The sequence below is a fragment of the Hippocampus guttulatus genome, chromosome 2 (assembly GCF_054856545.1).
Source record: "Hippocampus guttulatus isolate MCC_2025c chromosome 2, RoL_Hgut_1.0, whole genome shotgun sequence".
NCBI classification, from domain to species: Eukaryota; Metazoa; Chordata; class Actinopteri; order Syngnathiformes; family Syngnathidae; genus Hippocampus; species Hippocampus guttulatus.
Window position 1 is genome coordinate 32,862,184 of NC_141262.1, and position 12,951 is coordinate 32,875,134.

At 42.7% G+C, this 12,951-nt stretch overlaps 1 protein-coding gene and 1 pseudogene across 2 annotated transcripts in view; both read left to right on the forward strand.

Annotated features, from left to right (window-relative positions):
* Positions 1-12,951, forward strand: part of unc5a (unc-5 netrin receptor A) — a 196,770-nt gene that overhangs the window by 20,001 nt on the left and 163,818 nt on the right. The gene's annotated exons all lie outside the window — the stretch shown is intronic.
* On the forward strand, positions 4,513-5,220 carry LOC147209631 (uncharacterized; annotated as a pseudogene).

Below are 12,951 nucleotides of genomic sequence, written 5' to 3' on the forward strand. Positions count from 1 at the left end.
TATTATATGATTTCCCTTCTGGGCGGCCCGGTAGTCCAGTGGTTAGCACGTCGGCTTCACAGTGCAGAGGTACCGGGTTCGATTCCAGCTCCGGCCTCCCTGTGTGGAGTTTGCATGTTCTCCCCGGGCCTGCGTGGGTTTTCTCCGGGTGCTCCGGTTTCCTCCCACATTCCAAAAAACATGCATGGCAGGCTGATTGGATGCTCTAAATTGTCCCTGGGTGTGAGTGTGGGCGTGGATGGTTGTTCGTCTCTGTGTGCCCTGCGATTGGCTGGCAACTGATTCAGGGTGTCCCCCGCCTACTGCCCGGAGACGGCTGGGATAGGCTCCAGCACCCCCCGCGACCCTAGTGAGGATCAAGCGGTTCGGAAATTGGATGGATTGGATTGGATTTCCCTTCTTGAAAAGTTGATGTTCATTCACAAAATTAAATTTTAGCAACTATCGTCACATTCTGGATAGTGTGTTGTGTGATTCTGTCTAGCACGTAATTACTTCTGCCTTACTGCCATTTCCACATGGTGGCATTACACTGCGGCGCTTGGATGCTCGGCCACCATGCATTTATAAGTAGAGTGACCCTCGATCTGAATAAGTCTTGAGTTGCACACAAACTCTTTCATAAAAATGAAATATTTCACACCCTAGCATGCAGTCAACATGGCTAAGAAGTCATTGCTTATCACAAAGTCCAATGTCAAATGCACACACATACCAATCAGGAACAAACTGAAATGAAGAGCAGAATAGAATAGTGAAGAATCAGGAGATTGCCATTGCGGTTCTCGGCTTTGATTTAAATGGATGAGCGGGAAATCGGCAGTATGCAAAATGGCGTTGGCCGTTAGTGACAATTTCTCACCCCGACTGACTGTTAACTAGCAAATCAGTGCACCCAAAAAAAGCAAAAAAAACAAACCAAAACAAGAATTTATGATCAGGAAATTGTTGCTTTTTCCTGAGATATATGTTCCTATATGCGTTATATGTGTCGGGAAAAGTTCTGTCAATGGGTGTTTTAGTTCATGAAATCCTGACCGCGGATGGTATGATAAACAATGACTTCTGAGCCATGTACACTGCATATCCAAGACAGAACTCACAATCGCTGAGTTGTGAGCTGACAGGCACGTCTCTGATCCACTGGTGAAAGGACACTTTGATCCTCTCCTCTTTCATCTATAACTGCTTCAGACAACAAAGTGTATGCAGAAAAGTGGTGAAGATTGCACGACTGTCTGTGTCCTACGTGTTGTGTTGTGTTGTTTTTGTTATTTTGACTTCAAAATGGCGCCGCGAGAGTGGCTGCCTTTCCAGCAGCTCCTATATTTTGTTGTTCTACTTCTTCCTTTCATAACTTTGCTGCTGTGAATTGGGAATTTCTCCATTGCGAGACTAATAAAGGTTTTCTTATCTTATGCAAATGCATGTAAGTACGTGTGCATCATCATCATCATCATATGACCATCCCTTTTTAGGTCATTCCCACTAAAAAACTTCAGCCTGTGCCCCTGGTCAAAGTTTGCATATATCTTGAGCAAATTGACTGGAAGACTATGAACCATTTTATGACGGACAGAGACAGATCCCGGAACAGGAGCGGATCATGTGATGAGACTCTTGTTGCATAAGCTCCGGCAGGGTATTATTCGTGACATGAATTTACTGAATGAATTAATACAAAATGAAACTCTTTCATGGGCTAGTCATTGACTGCTTCCACGAGCTCATCAACAAAAGAACTGGGAAAACTACAGTTTGAGAGTTGTTAAAACAAAACTTTGTGCAAATTCATGAGAGTAGATGTTTGAATGACCAATTATGAAAATTTTCTGTGGGTACAAAAAATTAGCTGCATATTGGCTGTGATAAATGCTTTATTCTCACTTCATTTTGATTAGATGCAAATTTACGAGTACCGAAAACAATGCAAAATCCCTTTTTTCGTATGGCTGCCTGCAGTCAAATGTGAATCTATTTACGTAGTTTAATGCTGTCCTAGCCACTCAATGTCGGGGTAAAAGAAGGATGCGGGCATGAAACCTTTCTTCAACTTCAACTTTTGAACGGTCGTTTTCAAGCATTTTGGGAGATGTGGACCTCTCTCATGATGAGTGTCGAGAAAGAAAAAGAAAATGGTGTCAATTTGGGATCGTTGTTTGATTGCTATTCATTAGAATAGCAATCTCAATAGAAGGTATAGCCCCAGCGAACAGGGGCAAAATGATTGACAGCTGTGCACCATCCCAGATGTCACCCTGTGCCGAAACTAGCCCAAGTCGCGCTTCCTTTATAGTATCACGCTCTTCTCCCAAGGTTGAATCCTGAAACAAAATGTGCGTCTGGTTTGAGAAACTCACTGAACCGTTCATGCTATTTTGTGTTGTAATTTTGTCTTCGGCATTGCCTCGGAATTCTGAGCCAGGCCATGTTTTTGCAAAGCATGGCAGTGCAAAAGTTGGCATCAGCGATGTCGCACTAAATCTTTGTTTTCATGACACTCGGAGTCAAAACATGAGCGGGAGAACACTAGCCCTCCCAGTGTCAATAAATGCTGCAGTGCTCCGAGCCTGAGCATCTAGTGGTGGTGACAGCATTAAATATGTTTAATAAGGCTTTTCTCCCCCACAGACAGTATGTTGTGAACCCAAAAGACTTAATGAGATTTTTCTTCAAAGTCAGGCTGGTTTCTCTTATTTCTCCCAATTTCGGAGGTCACACAGCATGTATCCAAGTCTCCCTATGGACGTTGCTGAGACCCACAGGTTTAGTTAGCTGTAATACCCTCTTTAATTCTGTTGCATGTTGGGTTCTTGCCATCAAAGCTCCTGTGACACTTGTATCTTCGACTCTGCCGTATTTGTTCAGTTTTTAGTGACGGTTTTATTTCACCGCAAGGATCGCTTATGCATATACACAAGTAGCGATAGAAAGCGCCAGTGCACACTCGACATTGTAGCAGGTTTTACATTTACAGTCATACCTCGGTTTTCGACCATAATCCGTTCCAGAAGCCTGTTCGAAAACCGATTTGTTCGAAAACCGAAATCAAGCTCTTTAAAAAAAAAAAAATCTTTATTGAACACGTCTGCTCACAATGGAACGCTACACGAGGAAGCGTCACTTCCTCGTGTAAGGAAGGCGAGAGGAGTCAAGTGGCGCATTCAAGTGAGCTCAGTTTCTTCGAGAACCGATTTTCAGTCGTAATCCGAGGCATTAAAAACTCGAAATTGGTCGCATTAAAAAACGATTTGGTCGAGAACAGACGTTCGAAAACCGAGGTTTGACTGTATTTCAAGACTTTGGCGTGTAAAAGGATGCCAACCTCGTCAACATTATGTCCACACCGCGTCACTGCGGAGGTCGTGCTCGTGATATTTCTCCAGGTAGATTTATTAATTCACCCTTAACGTTTGGATGCTTAGCGGAAGAAATGACACCTTGACGTGTAAATAACTTCCCCTTGAAATGGAATGGTCTTGAAATGAACACAGATTGAAACGGAACATGTTCCAGTTGCTTCTATTTTTTTTTCCTATCCATTTTTCCACAGTGCAAATTGCACCTGGTTCAATGCACGCATTTGCCCTTGAAAGCCTTTCAGATGGGCCTATGGTTTGTTTAGGTTATATTGCAAACGCCAAACCCTTTTTTCCCCCTCGTTAATTTCAAATTGCAAATGTTTGTAGCTCCTTAAACATCTACAGCTGTAATTCAATGCAACTATTTTTTTTCTATTTCAAATTAAATGTGAACTACATACAGTAGGGAGAACAAGCATTTGATACACTGCTGATTTTTTTTTTGGTTTTCCCACTTCCAAAGCAGGTAGAGGCCTGTAATTTATACCAAAAGTACTCTTCGCCTATGAGGGACAGAATCTAAAAACAAAAATCCAGAAAATCCCAGTCCATGATTTTTAAATAATTAAGCTGCATTGTATTGCAGGAAGGGCGGCCCGGTAGTCCAGTGGTTAGCACGTCGGCTTCACAGTGCAGAGGTACCGGGTTCGATTCCAGCTCCGGCCTCCCTGTGTGGAGTTTGCATGTTCTCCCCGGGCCTGCGTGGGTTTTCTCCGGGTGCTCCGGTTTCCTCCCACATTCCAAAAACATGCATGGCAGGCTGATTGGACGCTCTATGTTGTCCCTAGGTGCGAGTGTGGGCGTGGATGGTTGTTCGTCTCTGTGTGCCCTGCGATTGGCTGGCAACTGATTCAGGGTGTCCCCCACCTACTGCCCGGAGACGGCTGGGATGGGCTCCAGCACCCCCCCGCAACCCTAGTGAGGATCAAGCGGTTCGGAAAATGGATGGATGGATGTATTGCAGGAAATAAGTATTTGATCCCCTATCAAGCATTAAGAATTTAGGCTCCCACAGACCTGTGAGTTCTTCTTTAAGAAGCCCTCCTGTTCTCCACTCATTACCTGTATTAACTTCATCTGTTTGAACTCTTTAACTGTGTAAAAGACACCCGTCCACACACTCAATCAAACAAACTCCAACCTCTCCGCAATGGCCAAGGCCAGAGAGCTGTGCAAGGACATCAGGGATAAAATTGTAGAGCTGCAAAAGGCTGGGATGGGCAACAGGACAATAGGCAATCAGCTTGATGTGAAGGCAACAACTGTTGGTGCAATTATCAGAAAATGGAAGAACTTCAAGATGACGGTCAATCTCCCTTGGTCTGGGACGCCATGCAAGATCTCCTCGTGGGGCATCAATGATCCTGAGGATGGTGAGGAATAAGCCCAGAACTACGCGGCAGGACCTGGTGAATGACCTGAATAGAGCTGGAACTACAGTGTCAAAGAAATCGGTAACACACACCGCCGACATGGCTTAAAATCCTGCAGTGCAGACAAGGTCCTCCTGACCAAGCCAGCGCATGTCAAGGCCTGTCTGAAGTTTGTCAATGAACATCTGGATGATCCAGAGGAGGATGGGAGAAGGTCATGTGGTCTGATGTGACAAAAGTGGAACCTTTGGGGCAAAATTCCATTCACCGTGTTTGGAGGAAGAGGAAGGATGAGTATAACGCCAAGAACATCATTCCAACTGTGAAGCATCGAGGTAGAAACATCATTCTTTGGGGATGCTTTTCTGCAAAGGGCACGGGACGACTTGGCCAACAACCTCCTTCTCTCAGTAAGAGCATCGAAGATGGGTCGTGGCTGGGTGGTCCAGCATGACAGCGACCCGAAACACAGCCAGGGCAACTAAGGACTGGTTCCGGATGAAGCATCTCAAGGTGCTGGAGTCTGGAGCCTAGCCAGCCTCCAGACCTGAATCCAATAGAAAATCTTTGGAGAGAGCTGAAAGTCCATGTTGCCCAGCGACAGCCCCGCAACTTCTGAACGTTGCAGAATATCTGTATGGAGGTGGGGGCCAAAATCCCTGCAGCAGTGTGTGACAACCTGGTGAAGAACTATAGAAAACATCTAATCTCTGTAATTGCAAGCCAAGTTTTCTGTACCAAATATTAAGCGCTGTTTGTCTGATGTATCAAATACTTATGTCCTGCAATGAAATACAAATTAATTATTAAAAAATCATCGACTCAGATTTTCTGGATTTTTGTTTTAGAATCTGTCCCTCCTAGTTTAAGAGTACCCTTGATACAAATTGCAGACCTGCACTTGCTTTGGAAGTGCCCTAATCATCTTAATTGTGTGCTGACTCTTGGGTAAAGTCTATAAACTTTCCAACCATTGTGTCATTTTGCAATCAAGAAATGGCAGAATTTGACAGAATGTTCTGAACTCCTATTGCCATACCGGTGTCGGGGAGCTGGACCGCAGTGGAGGTATTGTGGAGCTCAACTTGTTTAAACGGCAAACTTCATCCTGAGGTTCCACACTCTTCACAAAATTCCTGATGGTCAATTAACCAACTAATTGATCATTATGTCCATTCATCTAGGAAGTAGTAGATGTCAAGCTCGGGTGTGAGTAACAAGACAAAGGTCTGCAGGTATTGGATAGAGCAGTGGTTCTCAAATGGGGGTTAGTGAGATTTGAAATTCTTTTTGAAATTATGTTAGAAAAGAGGTTGATCACAGCAGTTGCCAATGCCACCAGAAATGACAAAGATCCCCAGTGAAGCACATGCCCAACCGTCTCAGAAAAATGTCTCACTAAATGTAAAAACACTCAGTTCAGTGTTCACAGTTGGTGGTGATGTTATTTATTACTTTATTTATTTGTTACTTATTTAAATGTTTTTTTTTCCAGTTTTCAGTCTGAAGGTGCTCTATGAATACAGTTGAGTGCAATCTTATTTCAAATTAAATTAATTTCTATTTCAGAACAGATCTGTGCTATGATAAATGTATTTGCACGCACAAACCTTATGAATTAATTATTGCGTTTTTATTTTTCAAAGTTGTATCTTTTAATTTCCAAATGGTTCTCGAGAACGGAATTCCAAAGTTGAAAAAATCAAACACTGATGACACCGCACTCTGTTTTAAGACCCCCACCCCCACCCCTCTCCATCCAAAACGGCTTTTTGCGGGTTATGGGATACTTGGCCTGAAAACAATATTACACAGTGGGTACAGTATAGAAAAAAAGGTTGAGGACCTCTGGTTTAGCGGTGTATCACACTTTCCAGAAAGGTGTGAGCATCTGTGATAAGAGATCATGAAAAATAAACCATTGACCTTTGGTTGTATCCATTTCCTAAACTTTAGGAAATCATTGGGAGTTGCCACCCAGTGGATGTGGCCGCGCTATCTTGCTACCTTTAATTTAAAAATGCAGGAGGGCTGCACACGCGTGAGATGGTTATCCTAGCTCACTGGCGAGCGTGTCTTTTCATGCATGTTCACACAGTCTCCCTACGGGTCCATATAATAGCGCACGTGTTCAAGCACTTGAGGGTACTTTTCTTTGTTATTGGTCTACTGACCACAGATCATCTCTGAAGATTTTTATATTGAAGTAGTGATCCCGCTGAGACAAGACAGCAAAGGGCTAACTAATGAATAGATTTCAGACGTTCAAACATTCAGCATTGGTTGTTTAAATGTTGGTGTTATTTTTCCCAGTGCTGTTTGCTTGCCGGCGAGGCTTCAACGCAACTCCCCTGCAGTTGCAATGGATTTGTCCCGAGATCAAAGCAGAGATGATGTCTGCTGCTGCGGAGACTCACATGGCTACAAAATCATGGAGGTGGATCAAGTCAGGAGTCCCGCCTCCGCCCAGCGGAGGTTAACTTGAACTGCCGAAATGGCTATTTACCATTGGGAAAACAATTTTCAAACTTTTTTCACCGACCTCAATCAAGCCGGTGGAATACATATTGGCATTTTTTTGTTCTAAATGACTATGGCACTTCAGTAGCTTCGGGTTGCGCGGTTATTATGGCGTATTGCTCAAGAGGATTCCTCTTGACACTTTACATTTTCCCTCCAAACTACAAAGGGGAAGAGGATAACGGCCTAATCTGTCTGAAAGGAAGTGACCACGATCAATAGTATTTTCATTACAGTTATGTTTTCATCTAGCAGGACAATCGGGGTCGGTGTAGCACTTCGGTGAATGATACATTAATGTTCTCTTCCTCTTTCCCTCCCTACTCTTTCACCTCAGCGATGAGTTTGTACGTCTGGGACCTGGCCCAACCCCCCACCCACCTGATTGCAACAGCCCCAGTCAACAGCTGTCTGTTTTGCTATTGTAGATTTCAGGCAGCGTTGCTGCTTTGCCGAACGTGATGTTACTAGGAGTGGACTTTCCTGAATAATTATTCCTCTCTCTCTCTCTCTTTCTCTCTCTCTCTCTCTCTAGTCCAACTTTGAGAGGGGAAGCAGCTTACTTGTGCTGGAAAATACTTGTTTGTGGTGTTCACGGACGAGCAGGGAATCCAATTGGCTTTGTCACACTATTTACTCTTTATAATTGTCGCGCACGTTCATCTGTTGTCAAACTACTCGGGTGGATGCCTGAATGTACATGTGAAGACAACCTTAACACACGGAATGCAATGGGCATAAATATTCCGGTTTTGGGGGATTTGGAGCACCTTTGAGGAAACGGTGTATGTGACATATCGACCAGTATTTTTACAATTGCCACCTATTGTATTCCTGTGGCTTGTGGGAACAGGAAAAATGTATCTTTTGTCCATCTGGGTCAGAGGGGCTTATTTTTAAAGTAGTGATTGATTTTGGACTAAAAAGTGCAAAAAATCTGCTGAAAAATGGGGATACTATGCTGGTCCTAAAAATAAACTGCTTGCACAGAAACAGTCAATATCATTCGACTGTGTTTGCTGCTACAGCCCTTGTCGTGCTGTTTCCATGAGCCTTACCAACCCTTCTAATGTGGGCAGTCCGGAACCGGACATTTCAGCCTTTTTGGGTGGTGGCTCTTTCAGCCAAAATGAGCCAAGTTCTGTAAAAAAAAAAAAAAAAAAAAAAAAGACACTGGCCCTGATTTAAAACAATACTTAAGGAAATTCATAAAGGCTGCCTGTGGATGAAATAGTGAAGAGTGTGGGTTGAGCGGCCAAAATGCACGCAAATACGGAGGAACAAAGCAGCTGCTGAAGAAAAGAAAATGTATCCACAATCTCCATTTTCCAGGCTGTAGATTTTGTGATTTTAAAAATACTGAACAGAATTCAGGATTTTATTTGTTGGCCTACTTGTAGATTCTTGCTGCTGGAGGCTGTAAATTTCCCCAGTGTGGGACAAATAAAGGATATCCTATCTTTTCTTATCTTATCTTAAATTGTAACACGTGTACACTTTGTGGCAAAAATGCACGTGAGTATACAGTAGCATCAGTGGCTGATGCAGCTGCTCAAAAAAAATCCTCTCTTTCCACTCATCAAAAATAGTTAATAAATATAGAATGTGATTCAATAGTGTACAATACCTTAACGAAATTCATAGTTGTAAAATTTGGGCATATTTCGGCCTACTGTTGGATGAAGTCAAGAGGCGGGTCGTCTTCGTGGCCAAAATGCCTGCGTGTACATACTGTGGTGTCAGTTGGCAAATTAAGGCAGCTACTTATGAAATATTGACACTCTCTGCTCAATATCATATGGATGTTCTGATTTAAAACAATATTTAAATGAAATTTATAATTATGTATAGCCTATTGGTCGATGAAATCATAAGGCATGTAGATTCAGTTGCCAAAATGCATGCAAGTACGGAGTGCACAATGCACATTGATTAAGGGTGATGGAATCTGCACAGTGGCGGTAAAAAGAGCAAAGATGATTGTTCAAATAAAGGAGACAAACTCAAAATATTTAATATTGGTTATAAAAAAAAAAAAAGCAAGAACTTGCTGATTTCGGCACATTTATTTATATTGAGTTTGTAGTGGCCTGGTCGGGCTAGCGTCAGTGAACCGCGGGTGGCCTCGCACAGTCATGTGGTGGCTTCGGGCCATTGGGCCGCTGTTGAAGTCGGACCCCGAAGTCATTAGTAATGTCTTAATGAAGTGAAAAATCTAATCGCTTATTGAGTATACCGTACATGTGTATACAATGGCTGGCAGGGTGAAAAATTGATTCGAGTATACACGCAAAAATGAATTTCAGTCCACCTGTCTGATTACCCCCTTTTTTTCCCTTGATTGCCATTTTCTCTTGCGCATATTCGCACATTGTCCCTTTGCACTGCAATCTTCAGTGTTATGATTCGCTGAAATAGAAATTGTTTGGATTTGTCTCACCACCTGTTGTTTTGGCACGTGATTGATATCCTGCAAATGTGTTTTGAGTCATAATATCTTGAGGCCAATATACCTCGGCTTGACACATTCTTGTTTTCCTTGTGGGACTCCAAGTCATCATTGAAGTTGCTTTGCTAACATCATCATGCCATTAGTATTCATCAGTTCCAGCTGGCAGTTTCAAATGAGGCCGTGGGGAGGGCAGCATGGCGCCACAGGAAATTCTGGTCAGCGCCCTTGATGGCGGTGGCTGTCGGTGTGACCATACAGTGGCGAAATCCAATAAAGCTGTCGTTATTCGAAGGTGACAGGACGGCTAGATAATGTGACACAAAACAAAATAAATCAGGCTCACTCCCACTGGGTGCCTGCTTTCTCATTATGCCCTGGCAGTCGTAAAACAAATGGCCGCTGTCCTGCAGGTGCAACCAATACACTTGGTTGTCATATAGACATTTACATTATTACCAATTTATCACACCATGTGTGGCAGCCTAATTGGACGCCGTTTGGTTTGTGGCTTGTGCATATCCCAAAGATTATTTTCCTTTTTGGGCTTGCACTCTGGCTGTGTCGCACTCAGATAGCAGCCGTTTTGGTGGAAGATTGTTAAACATTAGGAGTGGGTGGTCTTAACGTGACCTTGTATTTGCTATCTGCTCATGATTCATGGTCAAACTTCACTGCCAGTACAAGGGATGGGCATAATCATCGAGATTTTTTGTTCAACTTGTCAATAAAAATTCTGTTCATTGATTGTTGACTAATCGTGAAGAAAGTGCTGTGAAACGGATGTGCACTTCCGCACGGCAAGCGTCCGAGGTGCTGTTGAATCTGTCTCAACTTGTTTGTGATCTCAGGAAGGTGCAACAAGACGTCAGCAGCTGTGGGAGGTTGAACCACCCATACCTCCACACAGACATTTCACCAGGCCAAATTGTTCTGCTCAATACAACACCAGCATGGATGAGAGTTCATTACATTCAAGTTCATTCCTGCAAAATATATCCTAAAAAATAACAACCGAATTATTTATTATGTTTTCTATTATCCTATCAAGCTAAATTTAATCAAATGCCTCTTTGTAATTGATATCCACAAAAAATAATAATAATAATAAAATAACGCAATTTGGGTCCAAAAGAGGCCAACTCACTACGCGGGGCCATTTGATCCAATTTAATTGACCAAAATAGTGGAGCGGTTTATTTTTTATCCAGGTTTTTATTTTTTTGTTTTGTTTTTGACCCATCAATGTTAAGAGTGTACTATACAGTATTCTACATTAGACGATGATCACTTATACATAGCCTTGATATACAGTAAGAATGGGAGTAAAATCTTGGTTGAAGCTATAATGTTACAATAAAAAAAAAAACATAATTGAAGATAAAATCCGATTGTCCGTTAGCCCTTAATTATTCAAGAAGCTCCAACCTTAAAAATAAAGGCATAGTTGCGATTAAAAAGGGTTGTTAGCCATTGTGTGGTAAAGGGAATTTGTCTCCGATGGCATCAAGTTCATTTGTACTAAACGGTTGTACCGCATCATTTTTCTCCCTCCCTTGATCCATGAACAGGTGGAGCGGTAAGCTGAGGGTTTTGTCTCACACAGCGCATTATTTTCCTCCATGGCACGCAAGCCGCAAAGCCAGAAGATATTCCAAAGATTTCCTCGCTTTAATTGACATCATTTGATGGATTGTGAAATTGTATTTGTGTTGTGTTTTGTTGCCGTCATCATGGTTTGTTGCTCCAGATACATGTCGAATGAATGAAATGTTTTCTAACTTGCCAACACGGTTCACAAGGACCTGGAGTGGGTTGCAAAACAAAAGCGACAATAATCTAATAAGCCTTCGGCTGACACAACCTTCAAGCTTGAGGATCAAAAATGTGCAAATGATCTCCACCCACCACACTGCTCCATTTCTGAGTCACTCGGGCAGGCTGCTGTTTTCCTGACATTGTCTGTGACAAGTGACTGATAAAACCCAATCAGAAAGTGAAGGCAGGTGTCTGGATCAAGTCTGCGCTACGGGACCCTCGGTATGAATGTCACACCGCCGGGCTTTTCAAAAACAAAATAGCACCAGGGGCTTTTCCAAAGCTTTTTAGTTTGAAACAGAACCACTGCTACTGGATGAAATCCAGAAATTCAGGACTCTGGTACCAATTTCAAGACTTTCATCTGAAGCTGGACTCGAACCAACCGCTGTCAAGTCCTCACAGACTGAAGTGGCAAGGGTGGTCTTTTTTTTCATTTTTATTTACTAATACCTCTTTGTGAATGTGAGCATGCTGTTCACTAAAGCCTCATCAGCTGCCACTGGCAAATCTTAATCCCACTTTGGGTATTTTAAATTGCATTTTAACACATTGACAAGTGGAGTTGACAAGAGCATCTCTGAATGTTGAATAATGCCAACTGGGATTCTCCGCCGTGCATGTCTGCAAACAGCCCTTTGAAGATAACGCCCAAGTTATTTTTTTGGGGGGGCCTAAACAACACTATTGTCACTCCACATCCTCCTACTGACTGGATAAGAGACGCTGCAATTTCACTCCCTTGCTGCCACATGACAGTCAAGCTGAATGGTAGCAATTTTGACACTGAGGAGCTCGAACACGTTTTGCGAAAGTTGCAATAGCCAGAACGGAGCCTAACACGAACACAACAGAAATAGAAATTACATACTGTATATGACAATACCATACCTGTCAACTCATACGGTTTAGCCATAGTTCATACGGATTTTGTGGTGAATCTTACGTATATGGCCGTATCGCACAAATCATACGGATTCTGAAAATTTCCGTTTTTTGTCCCCCCCCACAGGTAGTTCCGTTTGCTTTTGCCCAGAACGGTGCTCGTCTACTCGAATGCTTTCATTTCCGGAATACAACTGTGAACACAGTAATGCCACTAAGTAGAATGATGATTAGACATTAACCAGACATTGTATTATGGAGATCTACAATAAATATCATTGAAAATTTCGTGGGGTTTTTTTCTGTGCCGTTATTTTGACATAAAATGCTTTGGTATGTTATAAGGATTTTTTGCTCTTTATAAGGATTTTTTTGGTAGTTTATACCGGTTGGCGCTCCGAAAAGTTGACAGGTATGCAATACTGAGTTTGTAAAAAGTAAATCACTGCCTACCTTTGTGGAAGACCTGACACGGGGAAGCAGGGATGCACTTCAGTAGCGTTCAGCGCAGAAACATCACGACGGTAGCTCACGTGTGTAGCGA